The 27676-nt window shown below is 49.9% G+C and overlaps 2 long non-coding RNA genes across 2 annotated transcripts in view; one reads left to right on the top strand and one right to left on the bottom strand.

Moving 5' to 3' along the window:
• LOC109278608 (uncharacterized) overlaps positions 1 to 27676 on the bottom strand; it is a 310568-nt gene that overhangs the window by 157106 nt on the left and 125786 nt on the right. The window contains exons 2-4 of the long non-coding RNA XR_002085752.2: positions 4836 to 4943; positions 2696 to 2863; positions 1684 to 1803 (exon numbers count right to left, since the gene is read on the bottom strand). This is a non-coding gene — a long non-coding RNA (uncharacterized LOC109278608). The remainder of the gene's footprint in view (positions 1 to 1683; positions 1804 to 2695; positions 2864 to 4835; positions 4944 to 27676) is intronic.
• LOC109278610 (uncharacterized) lies at positions 49 to 13518 on the top strand. Its single transcript, XR_002085755.2, has 3 exons — positions 49 to 295; positions 12958 to 13252; positions 13371 to 13518. It is a non-coding gene; the product is annotated as an uncharacterized LOC109278610 (long non-coding RNA).

Here is a 27676-nt window from a genome sequence, read left to right as displayed (position 1 = left end):
ATATGTGGGTAGCAGTCAGTACTTAACCAAGAAGGTGCGTAAGGAAACTCCCCAAGGGAACGGTAAAGGTCTGACTAAGGGTCATAGTTTGGTTTGGTTACATAGTTGTATGCCTAGGTCTAAACTCATGGATTGCTACACCGGAGATCCGCACATTTTGTTGCACATAAAATCTATTTCAAAAGGGGGAAAAAAGGAACCACCAGCAAATAGTGAATTCTAATGATACGCTTGGTGGAGTGTTTAAGGATGAAATGTACTTACATCCGCAACTCACTTGGAAATGCACGGAAAGGTAAGATGGAATGATGGGTGGGTAGAAGGATGGAAAATTAAAAAGTTATGTGATAGAACAAATGTAACAAAATGTTAAGGGTAGAGTCTAGATGGTGGTGGGTTCATGGGTATTTGCCATAAATTATTTCAACTTTCGTATGCATCTGAAAATTTTTGTAATAAAATGTTGGGGGAAAAGTAGAAGCTGGGTATATTATTTGGGTGAAGGGCAAGGAGAAACAGCCAAGAGTTTAAAGTGGTTATCTCTGGAGGGTGGGAGGGATGTGATCAGGGCCAGCTGCCTGCCATGAAAAATCTCTTGACATAATTTGATTTTTAAATTCTGTGTATGTATTCCTTTGGCTTAAAAAAAACTAATTTAAAAAAGGAAAAGAATGGCGTATTTACTGATAAGTATTTTAAAATATGAAATGTATTTGCAAAAGAAAAGTATACAATTTAATAATTTGTGGAAGATAAGAACAAGATGCCAGGGCAGTGAGAGGGAAGCAGGGTACTCCTCAAGGCTGTGAGTTGGGGAAGGCCTCTCTGAGCCCCAGGAGGTGGGGTTTCAGGCAAAGGGAAGAACATCACAAAGGCCCAAGAAGGCCAGTGATCCTTAGTGTAAGGGAGAAGGAGGAGGAGGAGGAGGGGGAGGAGGAAGGGGAAAAGGGGGAGGAGGAGGGGGAGGAGGAGGGGGAGGAGGAGAGGAGGAGGAAGAAGGGGAGGGGGAGGAGGAGGGGGAGGAGGAAGGAGAGGGGGAGGAGGAAGGGGAGGGGGAGGAGGAGGAAGAGTGAGAGGAGGAAGGGGAGGGGGAAGGGGAGGGGGAGGAGGAAGGGGAGGGGGAGGAGGAGGAGGAAGAGGAGGAGGGGAAGGAGGAAGGGGAGGAGGAAGGGGAGGAGGGGGAGGAGAAGGGGAAGAGGAGGAAGAGGGGGAGGGGGAGGAGGAGGAAGATGGGGAGGAGGAGGAAGATGGGGAGGAGGAGGAGCAGGGGAGGACAATGGGCCACCTCCATGTTTTCAAGCTCCAGGTAGAAAGCCCCGGGGTGACCAGCAGGACTCAAAGCAGAGGAGGGTTCATAGGCTCTTTGCTTAACTGTAATTGCTGCCTTTTTGTCTTCCCACAGTTAGGCTCTCTTTTTATAATGCCTGTGCTATGGAAACTGAGGGAAGGTTTTCAGGCCCGAGTTACAAAGGTCAGAGAGGGGGCAACAAGACCTTGGCCAGCGCACTTGGGGGTGAGGGCTCCAAGGGGGAAGGTCACTGCATCTGGCCCCAGCCTCCCACCTGCACCACCCCAGCCTTCGGGTCCCCTCTTGTGTGTGTTTAACGTTGGAGGTCCCGCAGTTTGTTGGTAAGCAGGGTGAAAGGTGCCTCACACATGTCCTCCCACAACTCAGAGACTCACCATACGCAGTAGTGTTAGGCGCAGACCCAGGGACGTGTGTGCCCTTGCTCTTGAACGAGACCCAGGTCCTCATCCCAGCAGCACTTCACGGGCCCCTTTCTCAGCCTGGATTGGAAGAAGCTGGGGGCAGACACAGGGCATCCTAGCGTGAGGCAGCTGAATTTAAAAAGCAAAGCGCAGGGCACTTGGGGGAGAAACTAGGCTGAATCACGCTGCCAGAGCAGAATTTTCCCGTCAGGAAAGTGGAAGGGACTGGGGAATTGGGGGCCCTCCTAGGAATAAGGAAACGCTGGGGACAGAGGCAACGAAGCTGCTAACCCTTGGGAAAGGGACTCAGAAGGGTCTGAGTGGACTGCCAGCTTGTTGGAAGAACTTCAGCCGGAGCCCGGAGAGCAGATGCCCAGAGTCCAGGAGCCTGGAGTGAGAGACAGCCATGCACCTCTGGCTGGCAGGTGCCCGCCCCTGGTGACAGTGAATGGCACGGAGCAGGGATGCCCAGGGCTCTGGCACAGAGCCGGCAGCTGCTACTGCTGAGGTTTTTATGCTAATGCCACTTGTCAAGCCGTCAGTGCTCGGGGCAGCTGGACTTGACAGGGAGGCAGCTGGGTCCCCTGGGTTTTGCTTCCCCTGAGCCTTGCCCGGGTCCTCAGAGGTGTCCAGCGAGGAGAGCTGGAGGAGGAGGAGCGGATGGAGGAGGAGGAGCGGAGGATGGAGGGCTGGGGCCTACAGAGAGGAGGGGCGCCATGGGGTCTCCCCAGGGCCACATAAGAGGAAACCCCCCAAAGCCCACCCACTCTAAAGCAGGAGCCCGATAGCCAGAATGGAGGGCACCTCTGGGTTTTCCCAGTGGGAGGGGAGCAGAGGATTCACTCTCCATCAATTATTCAGCCCGGAGGACCCCGCATAGAGGGCAACAAGTTGTAGCCCAAAGAGCACGGGGCAGGGGGGACTAAGACCCGGGTCCCAGCCTGGTTCTGTCTCTCACTGTGTGACTCCGGCCCAGTAACTGCACCTCTGTGGACTCCAGCTTCTTCCTCTGTAAAGTGATTGAGAGGGTGGTGGTTTCGAGGCACTCATCTATTTAGCATACAGGCACTCAATACTCCTCGTGTGCCCGGCGCCGTGTGAGATGAGATCCAGGCGAATAAACACAGCCTCTGACTTCCCATAGACCTGCGTTCTGGGAGGGAGGAGGGGGCATTCTTCACATCTCACGGTCCAGGACTTGGGTGCCAGGTATGCAGGGCATCCCGGGCTAGGGCGTCCCTCACAGGACGCGAGACAGAAGTAGAGGCTGTGATCTCCACCCCAGTGCACGCCAGGAGCCCAACCAGCAAGATTCTTGGAAACTTACTTTCAAAGCTGTGTGGCAGGTGCAATCTGCGAGGAAATAGGCTTTCTGCCTTTTTCCATGAGAGGCTGGGAGCATACGTGGCGTGAACAAGCACCGAACACGGAGTCTGGAGACCCATTCCTAGGCCTCAGGAGCTGTGTGACCACGGGCACGGACTCTCCCTGTCTCTGAGTTTCCACTTTTTCCTTGGTAAAATGGGATCTATCCATCTTGAGAACCTGCTGCTTGTAATGCACAGCACGCTTGCTGACCCATTTCAGGAAGGTAGTCCTACCCATGAGGCTGCCTGGTTCCTAAGGGTGGAGCCAGCCAGTGGGCCACAGCAAGTGGAACCCCCACGCATGCCTGATGGGTGTGAATGTGTGCTTCCTCGTCACCAGCCGGCCATCCACCAGCATTCCCCGAGACATGTGGGCAAGTTTCCTGTAATTGGTTTATGGACGGTTCTCTCAGCATTGTGTCTGGCCATAAAATATGCTCACTTAATAGTCTCCAAGGAACTGCCAGGCCTTCCAGCTATAACTCGGAGCCCCCAGCCCCTCCTGCCTGGCCTGACACCTTGTTTGGTGAATCTGATTTGATTTTGATCTTAAATCTGCCCTAAATGTCTCTGAGCCGTAGCCACAGGAAGGGTGGGAGTGGGGAAGAGGAGGATGGTTGTTGAGAATTATGACCCAGGCCCATTAGGAAGGGTTGACCGCTCTGCACAGCCCCTTCTAAATCACGCCCGCGAAGAATGTCACCGCATCCTGAGCAGGCCTCTAGCTGGCAGGCAGAAACAGCGGCTGGGAGGGCGGAAGGAAGGGACTCTCTCGGCCTGGCCTACATCTGCTCTGTGCTCAGGGCCCCCAGTGTCCTTCCTGTGCCTTTCTGTGGCTGCTGTGGCCTGGACACCCCTTCTCAGTCTGTCCAACAATTTTCTCCTCCTTTTGTAGGACTCCAAGAAGCTGGTGCCCGAAAGGTAGCGTGCCGTAGTGGGTGGGAACCTCGTGGTGATGGGCGTAGAAAGTACACGGATGCCAGTGCTTGCATGTGAGGGTGAGAGCCACTGGGATGCTCCTGTGGCCTCACCTCCTGTTCTCTGAGGAAGGGGCCGTGAAGAAAGATGGGGAGCGGAGTTGCTACTGGCTCCCTCGCCCAGCAGCCTGGGCCGTACCAGCTGTTAGCCGGTGGAGGGCCTCGGTCACGTCTGTTTGCAGAGAGCACAGCATTCTGACTCCAGGAACTCATTCACGCTTTGTAACTCTGCTGTAACATCTCCTCCTCGCCACAGTCGATCCCTCCCTCCTCTCTTTCCTCTGAGCATTAGAGTGAAATAAAAAGACAGTACGGTGGCTGAGACCCCGAGCTCGGAAGTCAGACTGTCTAGATTTGAATCAAGATTTCACCACTCACTGTGTGACCTTGGACCATTACATAACCTCTCTGTGCCTCAGTTTCCTTAACTATTAATTGCAGGACAATGAGAGTACACGCCTCTCAGGATCAATGTGAGATTTATCCACATACAGCTCTCAGAGCAGACCTTGGCACATTTCACCTGCTATTCCTTTTGTTTGTTAGTATTCCCTGGGGTGTGTGGCTGGGGGTCGTGGGGCTCAGGAATGACACTGAATGTTCACTTCCAGTAGACCATGTCTTCCCTATGTGTTCAAGGCCTGGGATGAATGGATGAATGAATGGATGGATGGATGAATGGATGAATGAATGAATGAATGAATGAATGAATGAATGAATGAATATCAGTGAGCATGGGAGTGTGGGGGATGAAAAGAGCCCAAGGTTCCATAGTACTTACCTTCTAGTTGGGCAGCAAGGACAGCCATCACAGGGAGAATGTTCCATGGGCCAGTCTGGAAGCAGGAACTTAGAGGTAGATCTCAGGTGGCCACCAGCACCAGAAGTTCTGGAAAGGAGTGATGAGTTGTCTGAGGTTAGGGAGAGTCTAGATACCCCCAAACATCCCTGCCCTGTAGGGACCACTTATGGGGCAAGGGAGCGCAAGGCCACGACTCACCTGGATTTTCCCTCAGCTGACCCTCCCAAGCTTTGACTCATGGTTAAGATTTCCTAGGTGACTTTGGTTCCTGAGTATTAACCAAAGGATCTTTTAGTGTTAGCTGCTAGGGATTTGAAAAAGTCATAAAGCCATGATTTTTTTTTTCCTTAGAACTAGAGGGGGTTGAGGAAAGAACATTTTTACCAGCGATTTGATAGCGGGGAAGCTAACACTCAGAGAGTCGAAATGGTTTTCCTAAGTCAGCTGAGCTTATCTCCCAAATGTGTCCCTTTATTTCTTGTCACTGAATCCCTGTCCTCACCACTGGTAGAGAGGAACAGAAATCACTTTTCCAGTTTTAGGGAACTGAACGTAAGAGCTGAGACCCAGATTGCCGAGAGGCTTACCCCAAGCCACCCTGCAAGTCAGCAACCGAATCGGCCAAACCAGGGGTTCTGACCCAAAGGTGAGCTGCTCTGCTCCCTGCCCGCCCCGACTCCCTGCTATCCAGAACACTCTGATCCAAGGCAACTGGGGCCTCCTGGAGCTGAGTGCGGTGCCGGCATAGATGTTCCTGCTCTGGGTGGAGGGGAGCCACCCCCCCCCCCCCCAAACACACACCCATGGAGCACCTGCAGGGAAGCCGGCTTTCCGAACCACCCTTTGTCAGCTGCTCCTCTAAGCAGAACACACGGCGCGCAGCCTGAGAAGGAGCCTTGAGCGCCAGGGAGGCTCCAAGTCAGTATCAAGAGGATTTTCATAAACACAACTGTCTGTGTCTGGGCAGCCATGTGGAAAGTTGCAATATAACCCACTGATGTCATGTGGCAGGGGAAACAAGATTTCCAGAGGCAGCCGCGCTGCTCTCTCCAACCTCCGAGTGGGGCAGAATCCCAGACAGGCTTTGCGAAGAAAGGGAAGGGAAAAAAAAAAAAAAAAAGAAACACAACCTGCAACAAATTGCAAAACAAAACCCTGGGTCTGAGGTCTGCGAAGAAGCAGCAGGAAAGGGAGCTGGGGACGATCTGGAGTTGGTGGGGGAGCACACTGGGCTGGGGGATCACCCTGCAGGCTCCGTTCTGTGGGCTTTCTGAGGACGAGGGCAGCCTCCCAGGGGAGCTGGGGTGCGCCGACCTCTCCCTGCCGCCCGGCACCTCGGATCCCTGGACCTCAGAATCACCTGTGGTTTCTCTCCCCCCGGGGGGATTACACCTCACCAGAGCCTCACTCTCCTGGTCTTTAAAATCTCCGGATTTCAGATTCCTGCAACCCATTCCACTACCAGCTCTGCGTTCACGTCTAAGGTCTAACCCAGGCTTGGGCTGCTGTGGTTTCAAAGTTTCAACACTGTTCTGGTTCTGCACTGGGGCGGGGGCCCCCTAGAAGAGGGGAGCAGTGGGGAGATGGGGTGTCTTTTCCTTCTTGGTTGGTGTCTCATAGCATTACCTCACTTCTCTGCTGTCTCCAGCGGCCGGCACACCTTGGCCGGGGTCACTTCACTTGCCTGCACTGCATGCACTTTTCTCATTTCTACAATGAGGTGCAGGGGTCCTTTTAGGTCAAAAAGTCTATAAGCGTTTGACTTCGGCTCGGGTCGTGATCTTGCATTTCATGAGTTCGGGCCCCGTGTCAGGCTCTGTGCTCTGTGCTGACAGCTCAGAGTCTGGAGCCTGCTTCGGATTCTGGGTCTCCCTCTTTCTCTGTCCCTCCCCTGCTCGTGTTCTCTCTCTCAAAAATAAATAAACAGGGGCGCCTGGGTGGCTCAGTCGGTTAAGCGGCCGACTTCAGCTCAGGTCACGATCTCGCGGTCCGTGAGTTCAAGCCCCGCGTCAGGCTCTGTGCTGACAGCTCAGAGCCTGGAGCCTGTTTCAGATTCTGTGTCTCCCTCTCTCCGACCCTCCCCTGTTCATGCTCTGTCTCTCTCTGTCTCAAAAATAAATAAAAAACGTTAAAAAAATTAAAATAAATAAATAAATAAACATTAAAAAAATTTTAATCATTTTATGACTACACATAAGGAGGAGCAGAGTGGTGCACATTACACAAAGGATATTTTCTGCTTTTATTAATACTTCTGGGGATCTTCTTCAAATTATAAATCATTCTAATGGCAGAAAACTTGAAAACCAAGAATAAGCATTTAACAAATAAATAGACAAACACCTGTTTCTCAAATACAACCCAGATATCATTTCTATTAACCTTTGGAATGTCATTTGGAATGTCATTTTAGTCTTCAGAGTTTGCATATCCATATATTCTTTAAGTAAAAATATACTAGAATCATGTTCTGCAGTCTATCCTTTCATCATTTTGGGATGCGCTGTACACATTTTCTCTTACACGGATATTCTTCTGCAATTTTTTTTCTTAAGTTTGTTCTTTTTTCTTGTGATTTTTAATATTCAGAAAAACTGCAGATGAAGAATTACAAATGGCCAACAAACATACAAAAAAACACTTTGCCTCAAGAATAATCAAAGAAGAGGAATGAGATGTTATTTTTATATATCCGATCAGCATAGGTTTTTTTTTTTTTCTTTTTTTAAGCTGACACAATCTACTTTGTTACCTGGATGAAGAGACGGACAATCTTTTACATGGCTGGGAGACGGACAATCTTTTACATGGCTGGAAAACCTGGAAAGAGTTTTTTTGTATCGAGATGTAAAAATGTGTATGATTGTTCACTGACTAATTCTATTTCTGGTAGTTTACTCTGTGGGAGTAACCACCTAAGTATTAAAAGATAGCAGTACAAGGATGTTTGCCGAAGCACTGTTTCTAAGAGCAAAATTGTAGCAACAACCTAAATGTCCATCAACAGGGGAATGAGCAGGATGAAATCGACAAATGGAAAGATAGTATGCAGTCCTGAAAAATGATGATGTAGCTCTATATGTACTGACTTGGAAAGAGGTCTTGGGTATTTTCTGGAGTGAAAAAGAATCCAGCATTCGAAGCCTTAGCCCATTTATATAAATTTATATGCACAAATCTGTATGTGTGCCTTAGATAAAGAAACGCCAGAGGCTCTGTTGGTTTCAGATAGGAGGGAGGGCTTAAAGGTGGCAGTCTGGTCTGGGGGTGGGGTGGGGCAAGGACTGAGGATTCACTTTGAAACTGCATTTCCAACCAGCCTCCAAGTTGTGTGTGTGTGTGTGTGTGTGTGTGTGTGTGTGTGTGTGTGTGTTTCTTAGAATGTATGTTCTTTTGGGGTGCAGGGAGGGACACTGATGGAGGTTATGAACACCTCCACCTGCCGCCAGGCATTGACCAAAATATTAGCAGTGATTATCTCTTGGAGGCGTGATTCGGCATATGTTCATTTCTTTGAATTTTTAGTATTATTTGAACATTTTGCACAAAGAATTTTGCAATATTTGCTGTCAGGGAATGCTCACAAGTGCTGTTTTCTTTCTTTCTTTTATAATATCCTGAGAGCCTGGATTTCTGTGTCTTGCCTGTCAACATCTGCAATATTAACTTTTCTCACCATGCTGTTGCCCTTCCTCGAGAACCCCAGCTGTCTCTTGCCAGCTTTGGGGTGTCTCTGTAGATGCAAGCCCGTGGACAAGCGCCATGCTCAGACCCTACCTGCATCAAACTCCCCAAGTCTGCCTCTCCCCCACCTGTGGAACGATGGTGCTCACATTCTTCTGACCGGGCTGAGCAGGGACACTGCCAAATTTTTATCTTTGCCCCTCACCTTCCTCTGCCTTCCTTTTCTAAGACTTGTCTCTTAGGTTCTGATTTGACCACAGGGCTCTCACCAGACGTGGAAATCCCTGCCATCGCCTCCACGCCTACCCTCGGCTCCGTTTATCCTAATACCCTACTTGGCATCTGACCTTGTTCTGTCTTGCGTCTTGGACTTTGCTGCTTCCTGGAAGTTTCCAGTCATCCCTACCATGCTAGGTGTGACAATGCTCTATTCCACTTGATTCAACAGTTCAAAAAACCTACTGTGTGCTCCTTACGTGCTCAAGCCCTGGACAGGTTCTTGCGGACATAGAAACCGTGAGTAGAGGTCTCTACACTTGAGAGAGCCATAGGGACTCTGATGGTAGCTGACCCTGAAGGTCTATGACTGCCAGGTGCTGTTCTAGACGCTTTGCACGTATTATCTCCTTTAACCCTCGCTATAATCCTGTGAAGTAAGTATGATGAATGTGTCCGTTTTAAAGAGGAGGAAACTGAGGCATAGAGAATAGCTTCCCCAAGGTCACAGAGAATTGAGTGGCAATCTGGCTCCTAAACACCATGTGCTATGAAAGAAAAGAGGCCACCTGTGAAGTGTTGTAATAGATATTTATAGAAAGACTACGGGAGTTTGGCAAAAGTGAGTCATGAATTCTTTTGGCTCTCAGACTCTTGACCTGTGTGAGAACCCAGGTAGGTAACCAGCTTTCTCTCTGCTGCTTACTCACCCAACCTTCTGCTTTTATCTCTGCAGATGAAACGTCAAACATCGTCTTAACTTAGACTCAGCATCTGCTGTGAGTGACTGACATCTGCTGGGCTGGCCTCCGGCCCCAGGTCCACCTGGCTGGGTTGGCAGGCCCAGATCGTGTCCCACACCATCTCACATCCAGCAGCCCAACTGCCCCAGAGCTTTCTTGCTTGGGTCTGGGCTTCTTCCCAACGTTCCATGAGCCCTCCCACTGGGGAAAAACTGATGGAAACTGCTCCGTGACCCCTTTGCTTCCAGTAGGCCATGTTTTCTGCAAGAAAGATGTTCCAGAAGAGCTTTGTCCAAACTGAATGTTTGTAGATTGAATCCCATTTAGAATACATTAGAATAATTAGCTAATGACACAACAGCATCAACTTGCATTGAGTGCTCACTATATGCCAGGCACTTTGCTCATAATATCCCTTGAATTCAGGGGACACATCTGTAAGGTGGGTACCTCTTTCCTTATCCTGACATAACCAATGAAGAAACCAAGCCCAGAGATGTTAGGTGATTTGACCTAGATCACACAGCTAATAAGTGCCAGAGCTGACTCCTGGCCTGGCACGCAGTCTAAACCATCACTCTCCTGTGTCTGGTCCAAGGAGCATTCGGTGAATTCTTAGGCAATCGGTCTCTTAGGGAAATCTATGAGCCCTGCTGGACAGTTCTACAGCAGGGACAGAAGTTTCTCCCCACCATCCCCCAGAAGGGGAAGCTCTGGAGCTGCCCCAGCTCCAGCCCAGCATGCCTGTGAGCACACACATGCACACGCACTCGCGTGCCTTCCTGGGGCCAGCCCATGACGGTCTCCTCTGACCAGGCAGCTGACTGGGTACACAGGACTGAGCCACTAGGAGCCAGGGCAATCAAGAGCAAGAAAGCTGAATAAAAGCAGCTAATACTCTATCTATGATATGCAGCTTCGGTTGTAATAAACACTGCAGCTGAATATTCCCGCAGGGACTTCCTAATGGAAGAGATGGATACACTCCAGAGCGACCCCAGGGGTTTTACACGCAGCTCTGACTAAACTCCCTATAAAATCAATCCCGCCTTTTCACCAGTTGTGACAGGGTGTTCTAATATTAATCCACTCTCCTTGTCACTCAGCTCCCCCAACAAAGGCTTTAATGATCTTTAACCAGGCATGATAAACACGACACACTCAAGCAGAGAATGCCCGGACCCAGGGAGCCCCCGCACCTCACGACGACAACACGCTTAGAGGTTAAGGGAGACAAAGGTGACCCCCTTAGTCCCCCTGACAACCTCCTGTCTCCCCACAGGATGGTCTGCAGAGGAAGGCAGCTCCATGAGGGCAGAGGCAGTCAACTTGTTCAGGCCGGCTGGGGGGCAGGAGGGGTGCAGGCCCTGGGCATGGGGTGAGGGTCTCAGCAGCCAGGGGAAGGAACAGAGAGGCCTAGAGTTTGGCCTCTGTGCTGGCCCTCCCAGCACCCCCAAACCCAGCCTGCCCAGACTTTGCACACACCTGCTCTTTACCCACCCCTCTCTTGCTCCCTCCATGCCTGGACCCTTCCCTGGACACTCCATGCCCCTAGAGGCCCCGGACAGGGGTGGACCAGAAGAGTGGAGGTCCATAAAGGCAGTTGGAGGGGGAGATGGGCAGTCAGGTGGCGGCAGGGCCAGAGGTCTGGGCCCTGGTGTGAGGAGATACACAGGTGGATGAGGAGTGTCTACACCACTAAAACCTTAGTCCTTCTATTTCTAATCCACCCCTCAGTCTTCAAGGCTGCAAAGCGTTTATGGGAGCTGAGTAGGCGCCCTGCGCTGGCTCTGGGGCAGTGCAGAGGCCTCCTCTCTCATGCGCAAACCTGTTCAGGAAGCAGCAGGGTAAAGTGCCTGGCGGCCTTGGCCCCAACCTCCCAGCAAACTCCCTCTGGCGACAGCGAGTCAGAGCCTGGAGTTTGGCCTCTCACTTCAGAAAACAACCCAAACTGGCCTGAGATGTTTAATTTAACCAACTGGCTGCTCCAGCCCACTCAGGGGCAGCTCAGCAGGGCCCAGGGGCCTCCGTGGTGGTGTCCAGCTTCCCCGTGGCCCTGAGGGTCTCAGAGAGCCGTGTGAAGCTTGGAGAGCAGCACCGTGCCTTCCCTGTTGTAACAGAACTTGGTTTAATGTTTTCATTTTAACAGAAAACAGCCTTAAGGAAAATAACAATGTAAAAAAGTAGGGAAGCCATGACCTGCATCCGCCACTGGTAACATTTGAATGTACTGCCTTCTAAAACTTTTCTCCTTAAAGGTGTTGAATTCGGGCGTGGCCTTGGCCTTGCACCAGAGACCTGCACACGCTCTTTTGCCGACAAGAGGCTCCCTGCGCAAGGGAGGGAGGGATTCTGGAGCATGATTTATTGGGCGATCAGGGCTCCTTCCTAAGTCTTGTGCCTTCATTTTCTCAATTATAAAAAGGAGATAGTAATATAGGGCACCTTAGCGGCTCAGTGGGTTAAGCGACCAACTTCTACTCAGGTTATGATCTCATGGTTCATGAGTTTGAGCCCTGCTTCGGCTTCTGTGTCAAAGGCTCTGTGTCTGAGCCTCTGACAGCTCAGATCCTGGAGCCTGCTTCGGATTCTGCGTCTCCCTCTCTCCCTGCCCCTCCACAGCTCGCGCTCTGCCTCTCAAAAATAAATAAATGTTAAAAAAAATTAAAATTAAAAAAAAAAGGAGATAGTAATAAAACTGACCTACAGGGTGGTGACAGGGACAAAATGTTTCTATATATGCAAAGAACTTAGAAAAGTGCCCGGTGTGTAATAAAATGAAATAAATGTGGTAGTGGTATCACTGATAGCATTATTATTATTATTATTATTATTATTATTATTAATTACTTTTAGCATGATCTTGCCTTCAAGGAAAGGGGAGTAGGGATACACAGTCCCCTCCTCCCAGTAGCCTGCCACCGAGGATGTCTAAGCACCCAGCTATGTAACAAGGGGGCAGGACAGTGCCCAAGAGAGAGGACAGAAAGCCAAATACTGCCGATCCAGGGCTCTGTGGTTGCTGGGGTGAAAAGGGAAGGCACATAGCTACCACCTGTCATGTGGGTTCAAGTTGCCCAGGTAGCTCTGTGCTGGTACCTATGGCAGGCAGCTACTCCCTCTCCCCCCTGCCCCTGTGGGGGCCATTGATCCAACCCCTCACTCTTTGCCCCCCGCCTCCAAGAGAGTGAACACCTCAATCACGCATCCTGGTTGGTGCACCCAGGTGTCTCTTTGCCTGCCCTCATCTAGCCCTTGAAACTTTCTGACTTAGACCATCCACATCCAAGAACATTCCTGGAAAGAACCCTGGAGATCCTAGAATGGCTCATGACAATAACACCTCATCTGTATTCGGCGCTTACTATGTCCTTTGCTAAAAGCTTTCCATATATTACCTCATTTAAGCCTTACGGCGAGACTGTGAGCTAAGAACTATCATTGTCTCCACTTTACAGATGAAGCCGTGGCTCAGAGAGATTGAGTTGTCTGCCTGAAGATTGATGTCCTGCTCCATCTGTCAGCAGGGTGACTTGAATTTAACCATGGAGAGACAGCCCTTTGTTCTGGGGAGAAACCACCATGGACCTGTTCGTTTTCTACAGCTACTCTTCCAAAGGGACTCCGGTGCCATTATTAACCTGAATGCTGACGAGTCAAGTGTTTATTTTGATCGTGAAAGCTGGATGTATCTCTTATCTGTGACACAAAAATACAAGGCAAATGAATAGGAGAAACTGAGACCCAGAAAGGGTAAGTCTTTTTTCCATGGGCACATGGCTAGGAAGTCACAGAGCTAAAACCAGAATCCAAGACTCCCCAGTCTTGAGTTCTCTCTAACAGATGCTGCTTCTCATCTGTCCCCTTCCAGAGGGCCCTTGGCTGAGGCCAGAGACCAAGGCCCACATCTCTGGTACACCCTGCATATCACCCAGGGCAGGTCTGTGCACAAAGGAGGTGCTCACTCCATCCCTGCCAACAAGCTGACGTTAACTTTCTGCAGGTGAGTTAACACCACACATTGACACGCGCTTCCGACCTTTGCCCGATAACCGGCTCTGGTTCATTCATCCACGAATGGAAATGAGCTCACAGAAGAGGCTACTTAACATTACTGGCCCGAGCCCAGCCTAATTCTCCCGCAGCCAGCCACGACTGCCCGGGTCCGTGCCCCCCACTATCTACTCCACCAAGTCCACCACTCTTCACCCCTCTTCCCCTAAGAACACACCACAGGGGCGCCTGGGTAGCTCAGTCTGTTAAGCATCAGGCTTCGGCTCAGGTCACGATCTCATGGTTCGTGAGTTCCAGCCCTGCATTGGGCTCTGTGCCGACAGCTCAGAGCCTGGAGCCTGCTTCGGATTCTGCCTCCCTCTATCTCTCTCTGCTCCTCCCCCGCTCGCACTTTGTCTCTCTCTCTCAAAAAAAATTAATAAACATTAAAAAAAAAATTAGAAAGGTCTTTCTTAAAAAAACAAAAGACAAAAACGCACAGCACAGCCCCAGCCCAGGACAGGGTCCCTTGAGAAGCTAACACCGAATGAAAGAATCCGAGAGAGGCAGAGCTGACTGGAGTCTTTGCAGTGCTGCTGCCTGGTTTCGTTGGGGTTCTGCCTCATTTCTGTCACTCACAGGCTGGTGACTTCCTGACTTCCTGCTGCCCACGGTAGCCGTCCCTGTGACCCTCAGGCTGGAGGCAGGCAGTTTGGGCCACCTCCCCCAGCAGCGGCAAGTCCGGGTGGCGGTAATGGTGCATCTTCTTTTATTGAGTTAGTGGGTTAACGGGCACGTAAAACACACACAACTTGTCAGCCTGTTGGCTGCTGCCACCACCATAATGCTCTCCTGCCTCAGGCTCCACTGGATTGCTCCTCAGCTTGCTCTCTCCCTCCCTCTCCCTCTCCTCGTGATGCTGTTGGTTTGTTTGTTTTTCTGGGGTTTGTTGTTGTCGTTGTTCTGTTTTTGTCAAAGTCTTTCTCTTCCCAACCTGCACCTCCTCCCTCCCTGAACAGCTAAAGGGTCCCTAGAAACATTATTATTTATTTATTTTCAAACTTTTTCCTGGGCAGTCGGTTCCTGAGAAGACTGAGCCTTGAAGGCTCAGATGCCTTTGTCGAGTTAATGTTTCGTTATCTGTCCCTTCCCAGGACACTCAGGTTCAAGGACAGAGGCAGCCCAGAGAGAGTTTCAGTCCATCGAAGGATGAGGCGCATGGCTTAGAGCACTTGCCAGATGCCCGACACCAGTGTCAGCTGAGCACACAGGCTCACGCTGCCCACCAGTGCAGGCACGAGGCCAGCACCGTCCCCGGCAGGCGGTGACCGCGTGCACCTCCACCTACCCACACTTCCAAAACCCCACGCCCGCGTGCACGCACCCAGAAGTCCATATCTACACACCCAGACCCCACCATACAAACATTCTCAGAAAATCCACATTCCGGATGGGTAGTCCTGAGGATCTACACTTGAAAGAGCGCACGCGCACCCTGCAAGGTGCATTCTCCAGTCTGCACGTACACGCCTCATACACATATACTCTCGACGGCTTTGGTCTGCACGCACATGCCCAGGTCACCACACCCTCAACCGTCCACGTGTACATTCATGTGTGTACACACCACATCATCAACAGGCCATTATTCACATATATCCCCACAAAGATGCACCTTCAGTACTGATACTAATCACAGGTGCCCTCAAAACTGTCTATTTCTGCAGGCACGGCGCCCAACTATTTACATACACTACCAGGAGCTGAACCCTGTGTGCACACTTCTGATGTGCATATACCTCCAACAGACCACATCTGCACACACTCACCCCAGATACACCCAGCCTCAACCACCCACATCTGCAAGCTGCACTTCTGCGTACACATCCGCTGTTTGCCGGCCATGTCTGCATGTGCCCACCCTACATACACACTTCCTGGGTATATCCCCAAACCTCCATGTCTGCCACATCCTCATAGAAACCGGTACTCCCACCAGCCTATCTGCGAGTCAGACTTTAATGTGTATTTCAGATATATTTGTAAGCCCCTCATGTACACATACATACTTGATCCCCTTTGCTTATATCCCAGGCACATGAACTCTTAAGCCCTATCAGTATGTATGTTCCATGTAAACATCCCATAATATTCTACTGTCTGTATGTTCACATTACATGTCCCCCGATAAGACACCAATTCTGCCCTTGCTCATACTCTGACGTCTTCCCGTCTTCACGCACATCTCAAATGTGTGTGCTCACACCTCTGAATGCCCTATTCTACATGTGCGTGCATACGGGTTACATAGGCCCCAGTACATGGACGTACACACACTCAAGTCTGCCATTGCCACATGCAAAGGCAACCACGTACAGCTCCCTCTACCACCCCGTGCCTGTATCAAATGCCCACCATCAATTCAATTTAATTAAGACTGAACTAAACTCTTGGGCCTGGAGAAGAGTCTGTTTGGTGTTGGAAATAGGGAGATGAAAAAGACAGCATTGAGGAGGGCACTTGTTGGGATGAGCACTGGGTGTTACATGTAAGTGATGAATCACTAAATTCTACTCCTGAAACCATTATTACACTGCCTGTTAACTAACTTGGAATTAAAAAAAAAAAGAACAAAAAAAAAAGAACAGGGACCTTACCCTCAGGGAGGTCTCTGTCTAGGAAGAGAAATGGACAAGAAAGCAGACAGTTACAACAAAAGCTGGTTAGTTCAGTCACGGAAATAGGTGTGCACACAAGCACACACCCTCAGGAGCTCCAGATTTACAGGAACATTCTACATGCATACAGATGCACAAATGTACTCATCATTCACATTCCCACTCTGTGCCCATACCCCACAATTTTAACCATGATCAGTCACTTCAATTAAGCACAGGGGCTTAAAAAGCCGCCCATCAAGCACCTCTCTCATGCTAAAGCTGCTGTTAGGGCAAGAATGTTCTCTCATGAGCACCGTCACTGCTTGGACTGAATCTCTCTTCTTGGCTGTTCACTGAGTACCTAGTCCAGCAGTGACACAGCCTTGGGTGTGGGGAGTGGTCTCTCCAACAATGGACCAACTTCATTCTCAGCCTGACCTCAGACAAGCCACAGGCTTTGAAGTTACCCTCTTCACTCTTTGCCTTCTACAGAGGCTGCTGTGGCCATGATAAGCCCAAGGGATCATTCCTGCTCACTCCTCCTTGCTTGGGCTCCAGCAGCTCTGATATGCTTATTTTTTATAATAAGCATATATATATATATTATATATATATATATATAAAATATAAAAATATATTTATAATATAATATATATTTAATCCAATTCCATTCTGAATTCCTAGGATTTTAGTGTCTAAAGCAGAGGTCAAACAACTATGCCTCATAGACCAAATCTGGCCCACCATCTGTTTTTGTAAATAAAGTTTTAATGAGATGCAGTCACACACATTTATTTAAGTATTGTCTATGGTTGCTTTGGGGCTGTAACGACCGAGTTCAGCCTCGGTCTGAGACTGAGACTATGGCTGGTCAAACCTAAAATATTTACTATCTGACCCTTCACAGAAGGTGTTGGCCAAAGGGGCATCAAGTACGGAGGTACTAGTCCTACTCTGGCCTTCTCTGGTTAAAACAGCACATTTTAAGAGGTAAATAGAGAAACTGCAGAGTGCAGAGGGAGAAGACCAGGAAGGAATTACTTCTTTAACTCATCAGATGTCGACGGAGTGCCTCCCATCTGCCGACACTCTGCTGGGCACCAGGTTACAGCAGTGAAAAGAACATAGCTCCTGTCCTCCTAAACTAAACAAGGCTATTAGAGGACATTAAACCACAGCTCATACAAGGACTGCATAGTGAGCAATGTGATAAATACTGAGAAGACAAAAAATGGGGAGTGTTGGGGCCAGGGAAACAAACTCAGAAATACTTTGATGGGTGACCTCAAATATGTGAGGGAATGATGTGGCAAAGGGATTGGACAAGCTCTCTGGGCTTTCCCAAGTGGGGTCTGGGACCAGAACAGCACAGGAAATACAGGAAGACTCTGTCTTAGTGAGTCAAGGAGATTTTAACCCTCAGCACTGCCCTACAATGGGCCCTGCACCACAAAAGCTTGTGTACTCCATATTATTAATGAAGGAGAATCATTTGGGGGATGGGTAGAGAGGACTGGTGCTTGGGATTGGCCTACATGATGTCTGTGCCCAAGTGTAAGGCTCACCATGGCTTCTCAAGATGATGCATCAAGCTAAGCTTTGACAATATTCCCTCTCCCTTCCCAGCATCCTTTGCTCCTGTTATGCAGACATAAGGGATGGCGGCCTCTCCCAACCTGGCTCTTGGGTGGGCCATGGGCAGCTCCTGTCACAGTGTGCTGTGAGGGCATCCATCACTCCTGTGGTCGTCATGGGTTCCTACTTAAACCAGTTGAAAATAAGTTTCCATACCAACTGGCTTCTTCAAAGATCCTTAGAACCTCCTCCTCCTTCTCACAAAGGACACCAACCTTTTTCCACTTGCTCTCTCCCCTCAAGCTCCAAACTTTTCCATCTCTCCTTTGAGTCTTCCAAGCCCCTCTCCTCTTCAGCCCCTCAGGTGGCATCCAAGGGGCCATGCCTGATCCTCTCTTGCAGAAGGTTCAAAGGAGGATGTCGAAGTTTGGCCTCGTCCTTAACCCAGGATTCTTGGTGCCCACTCCTTGTTCATTCCCTCCCACCAGGGGCATACTTCCCAGATCTGGACATCAAAGACACAGATAAGAGCAAGAGGGATGAGAAGATGACAGCAAGAAAGAAGGCAGGATCAGGACAAAGAAAGGAAGCAAGCAAAATGCAAGACAAAATAAAAGGGCAAATGGGGAAAGCCTTAAGAACTCTGGTTTTAAGTAGTCTGTTAATTAAATAACAAGGGTTTGGTGGGGGAGCCCACCTTTCAAAATCCCCGCCAATGGCAAAGCTATGAAAACCCAAATAGCAAACATTTACTCAGAATTAACACGGAACAGATCCCATCAGGCAACCTTGGGGCTGTTTCTGGAGTCTTACCTTAATGTCTTGTGTGGCACTGGGGCCCAGGCAGGTACTAGACCTGGCGTAATATGCTAAACAAATCTAATGGTGTGCTTTATTTCCCCCCTCAGCAGAACTCTTAATTACGTATGTTGCAAATGCACAGAGAAAATGGATTAGCCAGAGCAGCTGTTCGATGCTGGAGCGGCACCCTCCCCAGAAGGCTTCGCAAGGAGACTGTGAGGAGGCCCTACGGGCCAGGCCGGGGAGCTGGCATGAGTCTGGGAAGAGCAGGTGGGAGGCTACTGCAGGATCTGAATCTACAGCCACAAGGTGTCTGTTCCTTGGTGCCCCGACGGGAGAAGTGGGGCATGGGTTAGAGGGTGAGTGGTAGTGTGGGCCAGGCCAGTCCTGTGACCGCATGGGCTCAGCTTTTCGGCTCACTGCTAAGGCCATCGTCCTAGTCGACCCACGCAGAGCCATGCCTGAAGCCCTCACCGGTGCTAAGTGTCAGTAGGTCCTATGGCAAGGTGACTCACTACTGCCCCCTTGGAAGTTGCAGGAATCATGTCAGTTTCACAGTCACTTATGGTCTGTGAGAGGAGTCTACTAAGGGACATAGGAGGGCCTCTTCCCTGGAAGGACAAGTCAGAAAGCTAAGAACTTGGGGCTTTAACTGGGGAAGGCAGACCAGTTAATGGAAAGCAATAGAAGGTGCAAGGTATAAGGGCAGAAACCCACTTTGAAAAGAAACATCCTCCAGATGGACAGTCCTGATGCAACATGAACTGGACACTGGTCAGTGACAGAAGTATCACGGAGAGACCTGTCCCCTGAACTCAGGTCCGAGGCGCTGGTGTATGTGTGTGTGCACATGAGCGAGTGTGTGCGTGAAGAGGACTCTGCCTTAGACACAAAGGTCCTCATCTGTGATGCCTTTGGTACTGCCATCCTGAGCGGGAGAACATCCAGTGGGCTGTGGTGGGATTCGTACCCAGGACCTGGGTTTGGGTCCCATCCTCCCACGTACCAGAAACTATTATAACCTTTCTGGGCCCAGCTTCTCCAACTAGCTTGGCCTATGAAAAACCGGCCTTGAACTTATCAGTAATAGTGCTTGAATCTGAATGTGTTAAGGGACCTGTGTACTTACAGGGGATCTCTCTCTCCCAGGGTTGTAGGAGGGGTATGCACTGAATCAGTGAAGGTGCTTTATGAACTAGAAAGTGCAATAACAATAACAGTAATAGTAGCATTTACTGAGCACTTACTATGTGCTAAGCACTATTCTAAACGTTTTACATGCTTTATCCCATCCAGTGCTCATAATACACCTACCTACAGGTCCTGTTTGTATCCTTATTATTCAGATGAGGACATTAAGGCAAAAAGAGATTACATCGATTCTCAAGGGTTGTACCTCTAATAAGTGGGTGGAGTCAGGATTCAAACCCTGGCATCTTAATCCTATCTGCTACACACCTGTTATCAGTTATTGTTTCATATAAGACCATCACCCTTATGTTAAAAAAAAAAAAAACTGGAAGGTATGATGCTAAGTGAAATAAGTAAGTCAAAGAAGGACAGATACCATATGTTTTCACTCATATGTGGATCTTGAGAAACTTAACAGAAGTCCATGGGGGAAGGGAAGGGGGAAAAAATAGTTAGAGAGGGAGGGAGGCAAACCATAAGAGCCTCTTAAATACAGAGAACAAACTGAGGGTGGATGGGGGGGGGGAAGGGGAAAATGGGTGATGGGCATTGAGAAGGGCGCTTGTTGGGATGAGCACTGGGTGTTGTATGTAAGCCAATTTGACAATAAATTATTATTTTTTTTTTTAAAAAAAGACCACCACCCAGTATCGGCTGGGCTTAGGACAGGGCAAGAGGAAGCAGGCCCATGCACTGCCCAGCAGCATGGGACACTGAAGGTGAAGGGAAACCTTTGGGTTCCAGTCACGTAAGCAGCAGGTGTAAGGGCACATGCTGCATTTAAAAGTCAGAACAAGGCTGTAGCGTAGGGCCAGGGCAGCAGTCTGGCCTGAGGAGGAGGAAGGGGGCACCATGGCAGGGACAGTGGAGCTTTGAGAGCAACGTACTGCTAGTCCACCTGCTAATGATTCCTCCGAACGTTGGTTCCACTCCATTCCATGAGACACATCTCTACGCAGCACCTACCTTGCACCAGGTATGGGGGACGAGATGAATGAAAAGTGTGGTCTGTGTCCTTCTGTAGCGTGTAGTCTACCAAGGAAGGCCAATACCACATGCGTCCTTGCAAGCATGAGGAGTCTAGAGGACGACGAGGCTTGGGTGTGTATTACTTAGGGGGGTGCTAACTGCTACGATGAACAGACCCCATGATGGCTCCAACTCCGAACTTCATCCTTCACTCACTCAGCAGGACAACACCAATACTCCCGGTTGGTGAGAGATGCTCTCCTCTGCTCTTCATTTCTCTTACAGACAGGATGACAGCAGCTCTGCCAGCTTCAACAGGAATCCTCCAAGGCCTCCCTGGGGGCACCATCAACGTCAGCAGAAGGGAAAAGAGCAAGGAGCGTGTGGGAAGTTTCTGTGGGCCAGGCTTGAGAGTAGCACAGATCAATCACTTTCTACTCACAGGCTGATGACCGGACCTCAATACAGGCCACACCTAACTGCAAAGGAAGAGCAGAGTCCCCACAGGCCACAGATTTGGTGAGGAGCCAGCAGATGGTCATAGCTGGCAATGGAGGATCTTGGCCCGCCATGTTCTCTCTGCTCGGAATGCCTCTCCTAGTCCCACTTCCCCTCTTTCTACACAGCCAACTCTGTGACTTCATGAACAATGGCACATACCAATTATAATGTTCTTTTTTCTTCTTGTACACATAAGCGCCTTCTATTCTCAAAAGCCCTATAAACATAATTGTCACTGATAACGTGACTTGCATTAGCGATACCGAGGGAAGGGAGGAGGCCTTTGATCACACGGGGGCCTATCTGGACAGGCAGCAAATAATAGCAAAAAGCAAGACATCAAGAGGGGACTCCAGAATTGAGTAGAGACAGGAATTCAGAACCCCAAGGAGCCAGCAGAACATAAGGTCACCTAGAGAATTCTCAAAACTACTGGGCAGAGTGACTCTCCAGAGGTGTGTGGGATGTTGACTCAGATTACTTTATTTAGAAATTAAGCAAAAGGTGAGATATGTTAATAAAATCTGGAGGACACCTAGAGAAAGGAATGAAGGACACGAGACAGTGTTTCACACATGTTCATCAGATGGAAGATTAACAGACACGACGCGTCGCTCCGTCCGGGGTGTCTGCTTCTCAGCCACCTCGTTACATAGGAATCGCTATGCCCAACTGACAGACAAGACAATCATTTCAAAGAAAGCCTCACAGCCCATGAACAGAGGAGCTGGATGCAAACTCAGGCACGGTCTTAACCGCTACACTCCACTGCCTGAGAAAGGAGAAGAGCAAGAGGACAGAATCTACTAGGAGTTTGGGAAAGAGGTGGGCAGGTGGGAGATGCAATTGTGACGAGGAAGCAAGGCTGCCAAGGGCCAGACTTTCTGGAGACAGAGCCGCGGGCCAAAGAGGGCAAGAGGGCCCCCTGGCTCCTGAGGGAGGGAGGCTGGTGATCCCAGCTAGCCAGCCTCCCCAAAGGGAAAGAGAAGAAGCCTGCTCACCCAGACGGTGGTTGCTCCTCTCTGCTGGGGCAGAAGGAAGGGAGTTCTTGGCAATGCTTGACTTGCTAAGCCTCAGGGGAGAAAAACCAGGGAGTTGGTGAGAGCAGCTCCCTAAGGTGCCTTGGGCGTGATGCAGCGCTTTCCAGTAGGGAGCGAAATCAGGAGGAAGGGAATCAAGACCAGATGGAGTTAGTGTTCCAGCAAGTGCACGTGGTTTTAGAAATGAAGGAGAAACGTGGATTGAGGCCAAATCCAGTTCGCAGGGTTCCACAAACCTGCAGTCCCTGGGGAATCATGCAGACACAGGATGTTGGGGCTGGGAGGCATTTCAGAGATCATCCTGCCCGGCTGCTCCTCTTACAATGGGGGAAACTGAGACCTGGAGAGAGTAGGTCAGCGCAAGCATCGGGCCGTATCCCAGATCCCTGCTCCCCCTTATTGTCACCGAGACCAAGGAGGCATGTAGGCAGCAGGCCTGCTTTTCACTCCTCCCTCTGCACCAACTCTGTGGAGCACCACTAACCAGGAGGTGCTAAATCCTTGGGGGCTGCTGAGGTGCAGGGTTTTGTGCAGATGTCTCTTCATCCACCCCCTGCCCACTTCTTCCACGGAAGGTCCCTACTCCAGGGTCTCTAAATGCTTCAGTAGCTGTGTGACCTTGGCAAGACACTTTGCCTCTCTGACTCAGTTTCTTTCCCCAGGAAAGGGTGCTATAGGGCAAGAAAATCATTGAGTCCTGTGCTTTTCCTGTGCCCACAAGAACTATGATGTCAGGATAAAGGCTGATGTTGGGAGAAGGCAACCAAGATTGTCAGAGCGGACAAGCAGACCCTCTCCTAACACTGGTGTTGGGGGAGGGGGCAAGGCAACCAAGGCCCCCAAATCATGGGTCTAAATGCTTAAAAGGTACAATGAATATAACAAACTGATAAAATACGCTTACCCTCCTACCTTGACAAATACATCTTCATGATGACAAAATTGAAAAATCTAGGTGTAAAACCACAGATTTCTTTTTATATGACTTAAAGTTGGCAACTCTTAAAGATAGATGAATTTAATCGTTATTGCACATGTTTGGGTGCTGACAATGTTTGGATGAGTAATAAAACAAAGATAAAATAATTCAAAAACAATTGTGTATTTACTCCAAAATTATTTTTCTTGCCTTTATTTAAAGAGTCCCTAATTATGTTGTCATAATCGAGACGTTTACATAATTTGTGTTCTGTTGAGATTAATGCCAACTTAGACATCTCTTGAGGTATTGTAGTTCTTAGATAGTTTTTTTCTTGTTGTTGTTGTTAATTTCAATTTGAAGAAACTTCTCTGCAGAGGCAGGATAAATTAGAAATGACAATACAATTCTTAAAGCCCCACATCTATGTATTCAGAAATAAGCAGAGAATTTTACTTATTTTCAAACACTATAATATGGCCACATATGATAAATTATCATTTCAGGGAATGATATAAAACAGTTGATTTTCATCCTGTTTCTCACGGGATAGAGTAACATAGGCGTTCTGCATGATACTTTATGCATGTTACATCTAGACTTACAGATGGACAAAAGTAAGAGAAACGGGAGTTGTTTAATACTGCAAAGTGTTTCTGATTTTTTATATACAACTATTGCAAATACGACACTAATTAATGAATACCTCCATGAATTTGAATTTGAACACAAAGAAAACAAGAAAATGGATGCTCAGCACTGTGGACAGTTCATTATGAAAGAATCTATTTCATTGTGCTATCTGAGAAGGATTTGACAAGTTAATTAATTGGCCTTCTATCTAAGCACTTCCACTGCTTAAATCCTAGTTTGCCCACCATCCACCCCAAAACACTGTCTCCCTGATGTGGGCAGCAGCACAACCCAGCACCTTCATAGCAACCTAACCCAGCCACCTTTTGCTTCAAGAACAGAGGGCAAAAGACCGGGAGAAGGACCTCCCTGGGGCATGATTCATGACAGTCCTGAGAGTGGCTGTTTAGGGTTACAGGTCCCACCAAACCAACACTGAGCAATGGAACCCGCTAACAGAGGGACCCAAGTGTTTTCTTATAAATAGATGTATTAGCGTGGGGGGCTTACAGAGTATGTGGAGCTTCTAAAGTGTAGGAGAAAGCCTCCCCTTGTCCAGAGAAGAGTGTTGCTGGAAATTTCAAGCTGGAAGGGATGAGGCTGGGAGGCTACCTGATGCCGCCTGGGGGCAAGAACCTCTAGGCTCATGTCCAGCTTCCTTCTAAGAGCACACGCTAGCCTCCCGAGCCCTATCCTCTCCTGTCCTGTCACTCACCCAGCTGTCTCACCAGACCACTCAGACTTCCCTGCCATGTGCTCACACCCCCCTGTGACTTTGCTCTTGTGGTTACCTCCACGTGTCTTTTCCCCTTCCCTTTGTTTAACTGGTTTATTAAATGGTTTATTAAACAGTTTCTATTCAGTGGGGCATAAATACATAAATGGAAATCCCTTCCATCACATTCTTTGGATTCTCTCATTAACAGATACCCTAACTTTCTGGTTCCTTTCCCGGATCTGGATCCTTTGGTGCTGAGGCCAGGAAGGGGGGCGGGCGTTTAGAAATGATGGCTGGGGTCATTGTGTGGAACTGGCAGCCTGACAACATGGGGAAGGCCTTGGTCTCTAACGGTTCAGTTTGGTCCCATCCCCTGCTGGTGGCTTTGCCTGTGTGCAGGTATACATGGCGGTCTTGGATTAGTGTTGGCTTTACCTATTCCTCCAGTGCTGAGCACATGTCAGGAAGGGCAGCCATGGCTACCTCAGGCCCCTGCCAGTGGTCTACCCCCCGGAGAAGGCCGTCGCTTCATGTAGCGGACAGGCCCCATACCAACCACCCTCCTCCAGACACCTCGTCCTTCCACATCAGTGAGGTCTTCTGGGTTTTCTTTGGTACTCTCTGAGAGCTGGAGGGACGTAGGATGGAGGGGAGACCCCCCCTTCCCTTCCCCTCCGTTCCCAGATTTACAACACTGCGGTGCCTTCTGGCCTTGGCCCAAGCCACTCTGGACTTCAACTTCTGTGCTCCGCACTCCCCATTCCCTGGCTCCCGCTTCAGAAAAATCAGGAAAGACGCAAGCAGAGGACACAAGTCAAACCTGTGCGAGAACCCCTCGCTGTCCTCATCTCCAGTCAAAGCCCAGAAGTGTCTACTTTGTCCTGGGAGTGATGTGTCATCTCTCCTCCTATAGGCACTCCCAACCTCCCTGAATAATTCCCTCAGAGCCACTCTCAGCTGGCTTGGGGGAGAAAGAGAATTCTAAATAGTCTCCACAAAATCAGCGGCCGGCCCCTCTCCCTTCTTCTACACACTGAGACGTTGGACACTAGAATGTGCTGTGGGGCAGGGGGTGACAGGGCCCGATCAGCTTCTTAACAAGCCCCAGATGTTGGTGTCTCTATTTAGGATGCGGTTCTCTTATCATTTCTCTGCACCCAGCTGCTGACCCCACTGTTGGTCCAGTCCCCTCACACACTTGGCCAGTGGAAGATCCTGGTTAGGTCTCAGCCCTCTGCCGGGTCTGCCCCAGCCTCCCAAGCTGCCAGCCTCTCCTCCAGGCTCCCACCGGGGTTTGGATTCATTCTGGGTCTACTGTGGTGCGCTTAGATGTTTGCAACTGTTTTCTCTGGCATGTCTGTGAGTACCCAACGGGCAAGGAGTGGGCTTAGGCATCTTGTACCCCCAGGACACACCACTGGGCCTGGCGCCTCACAGGCACACACTGCCAGCTTGTCGAAGGAAGGAAATGAGATGGATGGACTTAATTAGGGAATAACGAATGAGTCAGTTATTGAGTAAAGGAAGGAACTCATCAGCAAGGAATGACCAAAGGAAGCAGTGAATTATCGCAAGCCTTTCCTTGGCCCCCTTCCTGTTGTCCAGCCTCCCCGGGGAGCTCCCAGCAAGCCCATCTGCAGCTGGCCCTCAGCTCATCAGATTCTAGGAGAGCGGTCTGCCCCACCCCTGGTAATGGAACTGTTAGCTCAGGAGGCAACAGTCTCACCGTGTAAAATCACTGTCTATTCTAGTCAAATTAACTAGGTAATACTCTGCATTAGTGTAAAATTCTCCATCAAACCATGAAGACTGCCGTTTAAAACATTCAAGGCCCGAGTAGGGGAGGAGAGGGCAGAGAACGCAAGAACCAGCACTTTTTCCTGGAAAGCAATGTTTGAAAGGCCTCCCAGCCTCTCCAAGCAGGGAGGAGTCCCACCTGGGATTGTTGAGAGCCCAGGCTGCAGGCTGCCGGCTGCTCTAGCCTCCACTCCCCGGGCTTCTGAGTGACTCCTCTGGTCTTACTTCTTGGGGTCACCACCCCTATACCGTGCCCTTCCTCCGAGGGCTCAGTTGGTTGATGCTGAGACTGTAGAGGGAAGGACAAGATGAAATCTCCAGCACAAACATGCGAAGTCATCTGCTGGTGCCCCCTGCTCCACAAAGAAGCCACCCTGAACCAACTGGAGAGCATGATTAATTCTCAGAACCCCAAAGGTCTAGCCACCTTATGCTCCCAGTGGTGCCTAGGGGTCCCCCTAGAGGCCCCACTATCGAATTGAAAAGTGACCGTTCCTGAACCCGGCTAGATATTAAGGGGAGCATCTTTAGCATTTACTGGGCACCTTCCACAGTCAGATGATAGGCAGTGGAGGAGAGAGCTTCTTTGGGGATCACGGACCCAGATTTGAGGTAGCCTGTGAGCCCAGGAGATGGGACTACGCTTCCTTTACCTTTCTCACACCCTCAATTGGCACCCAATTGGTGCTGGGCAAATGCTACAACAGACACTTGCGTTCGGGAATAAAAAGTGAACCAACAGAGCCAGGGATACGAGGCACCTGCACATACACCCATCAAACTGGCAGCCACTCATCCCAACCCCTCGGGGCTTGGTCCTGGAGTCCCCCGCAGGAGGGGGAGAAAAAGAGGCAGCTTCCCAGGGGACTGCTCCACGCTGAGGTAGCATACTGGCTGCGGTGCTCTGGGGAACCAGCTCCCTGCCTAAACGCACAGATGGACAGATAGGTCTTATTAAGCATACGACATTCAGGGGCCTCATCTGGAAAAGACATTGATTCTAAACGGCTGTTTGCCATCGACAAGCCACGGCACCAAGGCAGACAGCTCTGGGTTATCCGGCTTGCGTGCCCTCCCCCACCGCCCCACCCCCTGTGTGGACATACACAAGCACCCCAGAGCCCCTCTGCCCTGGCCCTGTGCCTGAGCTGATACTGCATTCCGGGCTGCGGACTCGCTTGGTAGAGCACAGGTGCCAGCACATCGCTCCCTGTCCCCTGGGGACCTCAGGCCCAGCTGTAGCAGCCAGGCAGCCTTGGGACCCTGCAGTCCTCACCAGCCCCCACCCATAGAGCCCATCAGCACAGCCCCCCATCTCTCTGTCCCCTCTCCCACCCCATCCTCCCTTCTTACTGCTTATGCCTGTGTAGGCAGGAGGCA

Source organism: Panthera pardus, unplaced genomic scaffold (genome assembly GCF_024362965.1).
Source record: "Panthera pardus isolate Hobbes unplaced genomic scaffold, ASM2436296v1 HiC_scaffold_12, whole genome shotgun sequence".
In the NCBI taxonomy this organism is placed as follows: Eukaryota; Metazoa; Chordata; class Mammalia; order Carnivora; family Felidae; genus Panthera; species Panthera pardus.
Note: the sequence above shows the minus strand (reverse complement) of the source record. Positions and strands in the feature narration are given on the sequence as shown.